The 12,951-nt window shown below is 33.8% G+C and overlaps 2 long non-coding RNA genes across 2 annotated transcripts in view; one reads left to right on the top strand and one right to left on the bottom strand.

Moving 5' to 3' along the window:
• The window catches only part of LOC138127757 (uncharacterized), a 299,284-nt gene that overhangs the window by 174,303 nt on the left and 112,030 nt on the right, over positions 1-12,951 (bottom strand). The gene's annotated exons all lie outside the window — the stretch shown is intronic.
• On the top strand, positions 2,849-3,494 carry LOC138128654 (uncharacterized). Its single transcript, XR_011158816.1, has 2 exons — positions 2,849-3,120; positions 3,199-3,494. It is a non-coding gene; the product is annotated as an uncharacterized lncRNA (long non-coding RNA).

Genomic DNA, 12,951 nt, shown 5'->3' with positions numbered 1-12,951 from the left:
GAAATTTTGTCAATCAAAAAACCACAGACCATCAACAGAATTAAGACTTTCAAAACCCGTATAAAACATGGGAGACACTGACAACACTAGCGCTGCTCTAGCGTTAGGCCAAACTAAATTACCGAATTTACTCGTTAATCCGATCGGGAATTTCCGTTTAAAAAGAAGGTTGATTTGAATATTAATTAATAATGTCATCAGTAATTTTGAATTTTCTAATTTCTGTCAAGGTTTAGTCAATAAATGTTATAAATTGTTCTACAAAATAAATTACTCCAAACCAGTATCTTGAGACTATTTTTCGTTATCTTTTTATTTGGTAAGTTATCTTTTTCTTTTTGAAAAAGTACGAAATATGGTTTTTCAGATCGCAATTTTTATTTTATTTATTTGGATATGGAAAAAATTAAACATAAATGCTTTGTAAACAACAAGATCGGCGATAAAAAATAAGCATTTTAAATATCCAAAATTAGAAGAACAAAGGAAACGATGGATAGAAGCTTTAGGTAAATGTTGCACCACCCTTCAAAACAGATAATGCCTTTATTTGCGAGAAACATTTTAGCAACAATTTCTTTACTCAAAAAACAAAACTCCATAAATACGCCCTGCCGTCGATTTTTCTTCGTGAAGACAAACAAACTTCAATAAGTAATGTTAGACCAGCTGAACAAATTGAAAATTCTACGATTACTGAAAATCCCACTGTAGAGAATCTAATCCTTCCTGTTATGCCCAAGGCCCAAAATAGACACCCAACAAAATCTTCTAGTGTGTTGCAAGTACTTGAATCCAAGAAAGTTAGTAGTCGTACTTCAGAAGGTAGAAACATTTATTATATGGACCGATATCAGCGAAAAACAATTTCAAAATTAAAAAATCTTTTGCACGATTCTAAAATTATCTCCAGAAATTTTAGAAGTTAACGCAAAATCAAATTATTGAACCAGATCTACCCTTCAATTCAGTTTCACTCGCCTTAAACTAGCCCACAAATGCCCAAAAAATCCCAATTTACACACAAACTCGTTTAATGAACTACTAATTTGTTGTATATGTTAGAATTTGTATTAAAATGTTTAATACTTACTTAGTCGTTTCTATTTTTTTTAAATAAGTATCAATTTAAATAAAATTGAAAAAAAAAATATAGGCAACTAGGTATACAGAAAGTCAGATATGCAACTTGTTCATTAGTTTGGCCTAACGCTCGGGCAGCGCCACTTGAGCGCGTCCCCGAAAATGTAATCCCACTTGACAGTCTTACTATAGTCTAATTGTCTGTGCAAAAAACTCTGAAAATGCTCATTAAATGCATTATTTGTGGCAATTCTGAAAAACCTTTATTTCGATTTCCCAGCGACAGTGGAGTTAGAGCTAAACGATTTGAGGTTCTTCGGGAAATTTGTGGTACTAGAAAAGAAATTCGTTAACATAGTTTAATGAAGTTGGTCATGTGATGGAGATGAAGTGGTGATATCTAGTGAAATTTAGAATAACCACACATTTAAAAAGTTAAATATCAGGTTATGTTATAATTGATTTCATATAAATGTTCATCAAGTGAGCTGTGCATTTGTAAAAGCACCTTTAATTTAGTTACATTACAAAAGTCACATTTATGAAGGTCATGTCCAATAAATCTTTACTTGGTAAAAATACAAAGACAAAAACAAATAAGAATTACCTTAATTTAATCAGTAAAAAGACGTAACATTGCTTTTGAAATCAGCAATGTTAAAATGGACAAAAACTAAAAAATTAGTCAAATCGGGTTCGCGCAGAGCAAGCAACTTTGAAAGTTAAAGTCACTAACTTTAGCTTTACTACCAACAGAAAATCAGATTTTCATGGCTTGCTTAGATGCACATTTATATGAAATTGAGTATATATGCCATTTCATTGTCAAAAACTGTCAGTTTATACTTTTATGACACTATGGCAGGAACATGAAAAATTAGTTAGCGTCTTAGAACCTCGAATTCTGTAATTCTTGCATCGTTTTACTCCGAAATGATCAAGTTCCACGACGAAATTCCCATTCGGAGCGGTTTTGCTGTGATCTTTCATACTTGCGTGTGTAAAAACGTATTTAGAGGAAAGTTAGCGTCTTGAAACCTCGATTTCTGTAATTCTTGCATCGTTTTACTCCGAAATGTTCAAGTTCCACGACGAAATTCCGATTCGGCGCGGGTTTGCTGTGATCCTTCATATTTGCGTGTGTAAAAACGTATTTAGAGGAAAGTTAGCGTCTTAGAACCCCGAATTCTGTAATTCTTGCATCGTTTTATTCCGAAATGATCAAGTTTCACGACGAAAACGTATAAACTGACAGTTTTTGACAATGAAATGGCATATAACATAACCTGATATTTAACTTTTTAAATGTGTGGTTATTCTAAATTTCACTAGATATCGCCACTTCATCTCCATCATCGACTTGTCATTTGGTTTACTTTTTTTCGACATTTGGGATGGCCATAACATAGTTTAATGAAGTTGGTCATGATTTGGGCAAAGCCAGTCGATTAATAAAGTACCGACAAGATTTGACGTTTACATAAAAGGCAACCGTAACGATATTTTCGCTACAAGAGGCGCTGATATCGCTATTTTGACTGGCTTTGGTGAACATTTGTTCACCAAAGCCCATGGATTTATTAGTAATAATTAGTAATTTATTAGTAATAATTAGTAATATATTACTAATAAATCCATGCCAAAGCCAGTCACAATAGCGATATCAGCGCCTCTTGTAGCAAAAAAATCGTTACGGTTGCCTTTTATATAAACGTCAAATCGTGTCGGTACTTTATTAATCGACTGGCTTTGGATTTGGGCAAAGCCAGTAGATACATATAAAGTACCGACATGGGTGACAACTTCGGATGACAGCACCACTAACGATTAGAATTCCGCTCGCGGCGCTACGATCTAAATTTAAAAAGTCCATTTGAAAATTATTCAGCAATAATGCCGTCTTGTTGTGCCCTTAATTGCCGAAGCTTTTCTGGAGTAAGCTTTTACCGTTTGCCTATATCGAATAAAAGCCGATATAAGGCTTGGATTCTAAATATTGGATGAAGAAAATTATCCGAAAACGTTCGACTTTGCGAAGTTAGTATTTTCATACAAAAGCATTCATATCTTTAAATTTCGTACATACATAGTTTAATACATTTCGCCTATTTTTAGAAACATTTTACACCTGATCAGTTTGAAGGGACATCTGACAAAAAGGTGCTGAGATGGAATGCGAGGTCTGTGGAATGCGATTCCAACATATGTATTTTTTTAATATGTGAATCTATCTTTTTCAATCATGGTTCCGTTTTGCAACAAAAAGACATTAAAATGCTCCGTGAAAATCAAAGGCAAATTTTAAAAATAGCTTCAATAGCGACATCTGTTGACGGACCCATCGCTACTGGTGCTGTCAGTGTCACTAAATGTCACCCGTGTCGGTACTTTATATGTATCTACTGGCTTTGGATTTGGGGAGACTTGAGTGCCCTCTCCCGAGATGTTTATTATTCATTAATCCCGGCGTTAACAAAAATCATAATTGCGAATAAACAGCTGGTTTTAATTATTGTGTTGTTTTATTTGCACTCTTCTGTGTGGTTCACAAACCCTGTTGGAACGAACCTGGTAATGTTTAATTTGTATAAAAAAAAACACAACGTAGGGAAATTAACTAGATACGATCACGCGCTCTTGGCCATTTTTGAATTTCGCGGGGTTTTATTTTCATTTGCGTATGTTGGTAGAAAAAAAAATGAGATGGCCGCTTGGTGGGAAGTTTGAATTACCCACTTGGTTCATCACAAGATTCATAGATTCGAATGGTTTTTAGTGTTGAAAACACTTATACGGAGCCAGGTTCGATGTTTATCGTCACGAAATTTCGTCAAGTTCGAGCGTCACGCGGCGCGCGCATCGGAGGGGTAGAGTGGGCAGTTGCATTCAATGATTTCAATTTCAATTTCAATGCAGAATTGCAGAAGTGACTCAAGTGAATGACTTTAAGTTTAGCTGTATCTCTGTTAATATCTATGATTAAAACATTCACCTTTGGGTTAAGGAACGGTTATTTAAATTCGGGTGGTATTTAACTGTTTACCAAATTTACCAACTTTATTCATACAAAAAAATACTTTCGTTTCCCAAAAATACTAAATGGTCACCAAAATTAAAACCATACATAATCCTAGAGCGATAACCAGATATTGACATCCTGCTAGTTTCTTATATTATTTGCTACTAAAAATAACTTTTGTTACCTAAAAATGCTATATGTTCACCAAATTGTATTCCATATTTAATTCTGAAATGATAACCAGATATTTAATTTTTGTTAGTGTCTTATGCCGGGTGTATTATGAAAAACCTTTGGTGCTATAACTTCCTTATTTTTTATCCGATTTTAACAAATGATACGTCAAACAAAATCGTTTTAGAAACAATATAGCCCGACATGCTATGATTTTTTTTAACATTATATTTTTGGCAGACCGCAGCTAACTTTGTTTTTTTAAGTTGCACTGTATATTTTTTTTATCTTTATTCTGATAGATGTTTATCTTCTGAATACATAAATATTAAAATAAAAAATCAAAAATTTGTTTTCAATAAAAAAAATAGAATTTCCAAAAATCAAGTAACCATAACTTTACTATAGCAAATGTTTGAAATTACTTCCATTCTCTCTAAGGCACATTCGACACCTTCCACTGACGCCCATTGCGGCGTTTAATAAAAATTCTGGTGGTATTTGTTCACATACTGCTACGATTCTTTTTATTAAATCATCTCTGTTATTGGCCGGAGTCAAATAGACATTGTCTTGAATGTCCATAGCTGTCTTAGTCACTTTGCAAAATTAGAATGCATTTTTATTACTGTTTAATGTGACTGCTTAATTAAAAAAAAAATATATCGTTTTTTAATTTCTTCTTTTTGCTTCTATGCATGAGCATGGTTGTTTACATTTTCATATTTAAAATAAAAATCTCTATAAAACTGAGCAAAAAAAGTTAATAGTGCCATTTGTCAAAAACAGAACTCAAGAACAAATATTGGATCAATTCAAATTGTAGCCCATTTAAAACGATTTTGTTTGACATATCATTTATTAAAATCGGATAAAAAATAAGGAAGTTATAGCACCAAAGGTTTTTCATAATACACCCGGTATTTATGCAGTAAAAAAAAACTTTTTGTTTCACAAAAATACTAAATGTTTACTATATTTTATACTATATTCAATTTCAAATGGATACCCAGATTTAGACTTCTTATTAGCCTCTCATACAGAGTGTCTTATAATTAAAGCATTCCGACTCCAAAGCGTTGCAGGGAGTATGCCGCGAAGCAAGTAAGAACTTGTTGAAAAAAGTTTTGAATAATTCTTAAGATGATATATGTGATATAACTCTTCTAACTTTGTTCAATACAGCAACCGCATTCCTTACCTTATAATTTTCAGATCAAAGCGTTGCTGAGATATGTACAAAAATATGCCTAGGTTGATACCAGTTTGAATTATCCGTATTCAAGGTTACAAAACAATAATCTAGCCCGATTCCTGGTTTGGCAGCGATAGCGAGCAGACGTGGAAAAAGTGCAGCGATAGCAAACGTAAACAACGACGAGTGAGTGAGAGGTGATAAGGAGAAGACAGCGGGCAAGAAAGAGAGGGCATGCCGAAATCGCCAAAAGCAAGGAAAGAAAGCAGCAAGAGAGAAAGAGAAGAGGGTAGGATGTCGGAAGAAGGTCTGAACCCATTCAGAAAGAGTTCCAGAACCGAAAGATCCCCAAGTAGAGGCGAAGAAAGAAATCAAAGCAAAGAAATAGAGGAGAAAATAGAAACAGTGCTCAGAGAGATAAAAGAGGATATGGCGGGAATAGTAGAGGAGAGCAGAGCACGAAGAAAGGAATTGGCGGCAGCGAAAGAGAAGGAGGGAGAGCAAGAAAGAGAGGACATGCTGAAATCGTCAGAAGTAAGGAAAGAAAGCAGCAAGAGAGAAAGAGAAGAGGGTAGAACGTCGAAAGAAGGCAAGAACCCACTCAGAAATAGTTCCAGAACGAGAAGATCACCAAATAGAAGCCAAGAAGAAAATCAAAGCAAGGAAATGGATAAGGAAATGAAAACAACCATGATAAGAGAGATGAGAGAGGAGATCAAAACACTAAGAAAGGAATTAGCAGCAGTGAGAGAGGAGAATGGGGAGCTAAGGAAAGAATTAGCGACAGTGAGAGAGGAGATGAGAGGAAGAGAAGAAAAAGGGCAGTTGGAGAAGGCAGATTGGATGAAAAGGATGGAAATGATAGAGGGAAAGATGGAACAAAGAGAAAAGAAGGAGAGGAAGAATAATGTTATAATAACTGGAATAGGAGCAATAAGTGGAAATGTAGAGAGGGGGGTGGAAGAATGGTTAGAAAGGGAGATAGGGGTGAAAGTGAATGTAAAGGAAGCATTTAAAATAAATAAAGATAGGATGATGCTGGCAAAAATAGAAAATTGGGAGCAGAAGAAGAACATAATGCTAAGTAAGAGTAAGTTAAAGGAAAAAAAAGGTGAGAGGATGTATATAGATGACGATTTGACAAAAGAAGAAAGGAAAACACAAAAGAAGTTAAGAGAGTTGGCCAGAGAGGAGGGAGATAGAGGAAAAAGGGTGAAAATAGGATACAGGAAAATACAGATAAACGGGGACTGGTTTAGATGGGATAAGAGACAGGAGAAACTGAAGAAAATTTGCTAGAAGAAGGAGAGAATAAGAAGACGACTCGGCGAGAAAATGTACAAGGAGAAGGTGAATAAAAAGGTAGAGGGACAAAGACACAGAAAAGTAAGAGAGAAGAGAGAGAATAAGAGAATCGAAGTACAATAGGGAGGGGAGAGAGTGTGTGTGAGAGAGGAAAATGATAGCGGGTTGCAGAGGTGGGGACGAGGAGAGAGAGAACAGGAATGGGAAGGAAGGAGAAGAGAGAGAGAAGGTGCAGGAGGTGACGCGAGGGCAGTGAGAAGATCGAACACATGCGGCGAAATGTGAGAGAGAAAGAGAAGGGAATGGGGAGAAATATGGAGTGAAGACGGCAGGGAGATGGATGAAAGAGTAAGGAAGAGGAGAGAAAGAATAGAGAACGAGAGGAGTGAGGGAGAAGAATAAATTGTTATTTTTATGTTAATGTTTTGTAATCAGGAATCCGAAAGCCCGTAGGGCAAAATAAAGCATTTTGTTGATCTCAATAATCTAGCCCAATTGCCGTCTCTTTTTGAACAAAAATAAATATTTTTTACACCGCGATAACGCTACTTTTCTAAGACAATTTTTTGCATCATTATTTTCTCACGATAAATAAAAATAAACGGCAACCATTCCTAATTTATATTTGAACAAAATTTGATGCAAACTCTACACCTTCAGTATCTTTGTAAGGAGGGGTCGCCCGAATTTTATATAAAGAGCGATCAAATTAATTTGTAATCGAGTTATCCATGAATCCGAAATCGTATGTCGTTACTTGAAATCCACGCTCCAATAAACACAGCTTGAAACACAGGTTAGATCTCGAAATATCAATCGCAAAGACAAACGGAATCAAATCCATGGATGACTCGATTACAAATTAATTTGATCGCTCGATAGTATATTGACGTACAGAAATAATGGCATAATATCTATAAACTGAATGCACAATATTAATTTACTATGTTCGACTTTGAGAGTGAACACCCGGTATATTAATACGTGAAGGAAACATTTTGTACCCCTTTTTAAGCAAATTGTGCGCACGGAGGAGTGTGATATTTGGCATGGTTAAAGTTTATATGGAGAAGGAGTGCAGAAAGATAAACATTTCTGTACAATATACAGGTGTGCCCAAAAAAAAGACGAGTCCATTTCTCCCTTATTTATCGGAGGATTTTAATTATTTATACACCAAATGAAATGGTTGTTAATAGTCTACAAGAGGCCTTAAATTCACATATAGCCCTAAGGGCTTTAAGGATAAGGTGTCAAAATATTCTTTTTCAAATGCGAAAACATATTTTTTTTACAATTCTGATAAAGATTTTTATTCTGAAAGGATACATATACATACAAAAAAAAGTCAAAAAACGCTACTATAGTCTATGCTTAATCCCCCCGCAGTGAAATCCACTCCAAGAGGGAGTTTATTTAGATTATTTATAAAAAAAAATCTTCGAAATGAAATACAAAATTATTTGACTCTTAGTAGTTTGTCACCACATAAGTTAGTATTGAAAGTTAATTGCATCGTTTTACCGATCAGAAACTTAAATACAAAGGAAGCATTAGTCAATGGAACAAGAATGCGCATCAAGTTTATGCATCGTAATGCTATTGATTGCGAAGTTTTAACTGGAACCGCACGCAATAAGAAAAATTTGCTTCCACGTCTAAATTTAACATATTCCCATTTTACCATTTAACGAAGTAAGAACGTCTATGCAACTAAGTTTTTCAATTATGCATAAGATTTCTTGAATTGTAGCACTTCATAAAATGCCAGCCAGAAAATAGATTACTAGCAACAAACGTACATAATAAAATCATTAAAAATTAAAAACTTCAGTTAACAATAATGTTGAAATTGACATGTGACAACCATATTGATAGTTGTGCCATGGGGACCAAAACAAAATTTTCCAGAGATCTATTAAACCACGAATGTTTTAATATACGGGGTGTTTCTGAAGTACGTGTGTTAATTTTAACCAGTGAAAGAACTCGCCAATTTATGAAACTTTTCTCTATAACATTTTGTAAAATTCGTAAAAGTATTCCAAAAATTTTTGCCCCACAATTTTTACCAATCGAATCGTTTTGTGTAATTAACTAGTTTCTATTTTTTGTAACCATGAGAATCTAAATTTTGATTATTAATTTTTTTCTATAACAATGGAACTTTTTAACAAAGCTCTGTTTCTATCACAACAGAAAATTTTCGCACTTATCCATAGACGGGTATAAACTTTGATGGTTAATTTTTTCCAAATTTTAAATCAATTTGTAGTGCTTTTTCGTAAAAATGTTATAGAGAAAAGTTCCATGATTTGGCGCGTTCTTCCACTGGTTAAAACTAACACACATATTTCAGAAACAACCTGTATATATATAGCCATAAACGACTCCAACTTGAATACAATAATAATAGACCTATTAGAGACGAAAATTCTAAAAACAATTTAGGAGACCTCAAAAGTTACCTACAAATACGATTCTCATTGTGCTGAATCGAATGATTCCAAAAATGAACGTTTTTGATAACGAGGAAGTTATATTTTTTTAACAGGAATTAAATGAAAAGATGAAACTGTTTGCGTTTTCCACCTAAAAATAAGTGCTTATTCACAATGGACATAAGGCATAAGAAATACATAAGAATAATTTGTAAATTTGGGCAATTGGAAAATAATTTATGTGTTCATATCACTCGAATATGATTCTTCATGCCTTTTTGTACACAACCATCATGTTCACTGAGGTCACTTCTCATAATTAAAAGATGAAAAGATGTCAACATAAGTAAAGTACTGAAGAATATGCACTTTTTAAAAACATGGTTAACTTGTTCGAGGATTTTTCTAGAAATTAATACTTACAGTTTTTTCGAATTTATTCCGAACTTTACGAACGCACTTTATATTCGCTTCCTTAATTCGTTTAGTCATCAAGTAAGCAACATTTTTCCATTTTTTTGTATTTGGTGTTGCTATTTTTAAAATTGTAATAAACAGTGTTCATCATACAATGTATATCGTGTTTGTTTTCAACACCCTCCGATGATTGCAAGGATTGCGAGATCAGTGAATTTTTTTTTTCTAATTCGGTATCGAAAACTGTTACATTTCCACATTCATTTCGGTTAGGAAAAGTACAAGTACAAATGAAAACCAGCAATTATTCGTATCCCACCTCCACCCGGCGGCACGGCAATTTTGCCGGAGTACATACGCTATTACGGATATTACTATCAAGTAATAGTGCAGTGCTTATCAACATAATTACCGGCGTCTTGCCTCCGCATTTTGACTTTGTTGTGTATTATGTTCTGTGTCAATGTTAAGGAACTTCCTCACGATGTGACATGAGTATAATAATATACCTTTTTGAATTTCAACTACCAATGTGTTATCTAAATCCAGAATTTTTAAGTTTTTAAAAAGAGATTGTGGTACTATTCCCGTTGCTGAAATTACAAGTGGTAAAATCGAAATTTATTCTAAACACCAAAGATTTCTCATAGCAACGGACAGCTCTAAATATTTATTAATTTTTGTGTTATATGTCTGTGTTATATTATGTGAATTTGGAACAGCTATATCTAAAAGATATGCTTGCTTTTGTTGTTTATTTAAAATTATAATGTCTGGTCTGTTATGCTTAATATGAATGTCAGTTAAAATTGTTCTATCAAAATATAACTTGTAACTGTCATTTTCCAAACAACTTTCTGGTGTATAACTATAATGTGGTTGTGTATTCTTTAATAAATTTAATTTAACACCTAAATTCATGTGTATAATTTTAGCGAATATATCGTAACGTTTTTTATATTCGCTTTGAGCCAAAACGGTGCAAGAAGAAATGATGTGTTCAATTGTTTCCCCTTCAGTTCCGCAAATCCTACATTTATCAATTATCGATTGTAAACCGCATATGTGTTTTTTATAATTTCTTGTATTTATAACACGATCTTGTACTGCAAATATAAAACCCTCCGTCTCAGGGTGAATATTTGATTTCTTAAGCCATGCATGCGAGGCCTGAATATTAACTTCTGGTTGTTCCAGTTCTTTAAAGTATCTCCCATGTAAAGACTTCTGTTTTATATTTGCAATTGTGTCAGGTATATTTGGCTTAACAATGTCTGAAATTATATTATCACTTAAATTTAAAGGTGTGTAGCCTTTATCGGCTGAAACCAAAGCATTGAAAAAGGTGTTATCACGAGCTCTATTGAGGAAATAATTTTTTAGTGAAGCAATTTGATTTTTTAGCAGTATTTCTAGATTTGAAAAACCCCTACCACCGTTTTCGCGTGGTAAATTAAATCTTTCAATAGCAGATTTAGGATGGTGTTTACTAAATTTGGTAAAAAGAACTCTAGTTTTAATGTTTATGTTCTGTAAATTAGTTTTGGACCATTTTATAACACCGAAAAATAGGTCAGTAATGGAACAGCATACCGGGTGTAGAATTGGTTTACGAGACATAGGATTTTACATGTAAAAATAAAGAGTTTCAATTATTGGCTCCCCTAACAATTTTATGGCAAAATAGTTAAAATGAAAGTTAGAGAGAATTAAAATAACTGTCTAATTTCAATCTTTGTTTTATTCGAACATCTTGTGGTACTGAAAGAAAGGCAAGAAAAGAATGAACACAAGAATACTAAAAAGTACTACTAAGCATAAAATTTTATTTCTTTCTTTAAATGGTATTATGGAGGATCTTCTTTAAGAAACTTCCAAGCAACATTTGTTTCCCCAGACCGACCAATTTCAGCCATAGAAACAATTCGAAGAATTGGAACATTTAATGGAAGATACCTTTTCATTCGTCCTGTAGTCCTGTACGAGTTCATTTGAAGGGCAGATCAAAAGAAAATTAAATAATAGTGAAACCACCCGACAAATAATTTTAGAAGTCAAATTTCATTGCTAGTAGTGCTTTTTAGTATTTTTTCTTTCAGTACCACAAGATGCTGGAAAAAAACAAAGAGTGGAATTAGACAGTACTTTTAATTCTCTCTAACTTTCATTTTAACCATTTTGCCATAAAATTATTAGGGGAGCCAATAATTGGATCTTCTTGTTTTTACATGTAAAATCCTATGTCTCGTAAACCAATTCTACACCCGGTATGTATTAACTGCTTTAATTAAATTATTACCGTTTAATTTTGATTTTAAAATAGATTTAATTCTTAAATAAAATTGCTTTTCTAAATTTTCTATTATTATTTATTATAAATATGTAGGTACTACAACATTACCAGTAACTAACTTGAGCTCCTTTACGCAATTTGTTGCTGAATGTTTTGATGCCAGGCTACAGGTTGATGTGGTCTATACCGACTTCTCTAAAGCTTTCGACCGGTTGGATCACCGCATTCTGTTATGCAAACTTCGGGAATTTGGTCTCTCAGAATTATTGTTGCAATTCTTCGAATCTTACCTTGGGAGCAGAAAGCAATTTGTAAGGTGTAACGGATTTAGATCTAAAGAAATCACTGTATCATCTGGAGTTCCGCAGGGCTCTGTTCTTGGGCCTCTGTTTTTTATCATGTTTATTAACGACATCCGTGTAAATATCGAGTCCAATATTCTCATGTATGCGGATGATCTTAAAGTGTACAGAAAAATATCTAACACACATGACTGTGAAATGCTGCAGCGAGATATTATTAGGATTCAAGAGTGGTGCAAATGTAATAATCTGTTTTTAAATGTTCAAAAATGTCATGCTATGTCCTACACGAATAAATCCACAACAATCCTCTTTGATTACCACATAGATCACTGTTTGCTTACTAGAGACAACATGATCTGCGACCTGGGAATTACTTTTGATACAAGATTAACATTTTCAAATCATATAAATGTTATAGTCTCCGGGGCACTGCGATCTCTGGGATTCATTATAAGATGCACTAAAAATTTCAGTGATATCAGATCATTGAAAATGTTATATTTTGCCTTTGTTCGTTCTCGTCTCGAATATGGAAGTATTATCTGGTCTTCAAATTGCCAGACACACATTCAAAATCTGGAAAAAGTCCAGCGTCGTTTTCTTAAGTTCTTGGCCCATAGAATTGATGGTACTTATCCCGAAAGGGGTCGCTCGCAATCTGAACTCCTTGAGCGTTTCGAATGTCAGGATCTTAAGACTAGACGCGTGAACGCTTCAAT

Source organism: Tenebrio molitor, chromosome 4, assembly GCF_963966145.1.
Source record: "Tenebrio molitor chromosome 4, icTenMoli1.1, whole genome shotgun sequence".
Classification (NCBI taxonomy): Eukaryota; Metazoa; Arthropoda; class Insecta; order Coleoptera; family Tenebrionidae; genus Tenebrio; species Tenebrio molitor.
Note: the sequence above shows the minus strand (reverse complement) of the source record. Positions and strands in the feature narration are given on the sequence as shown.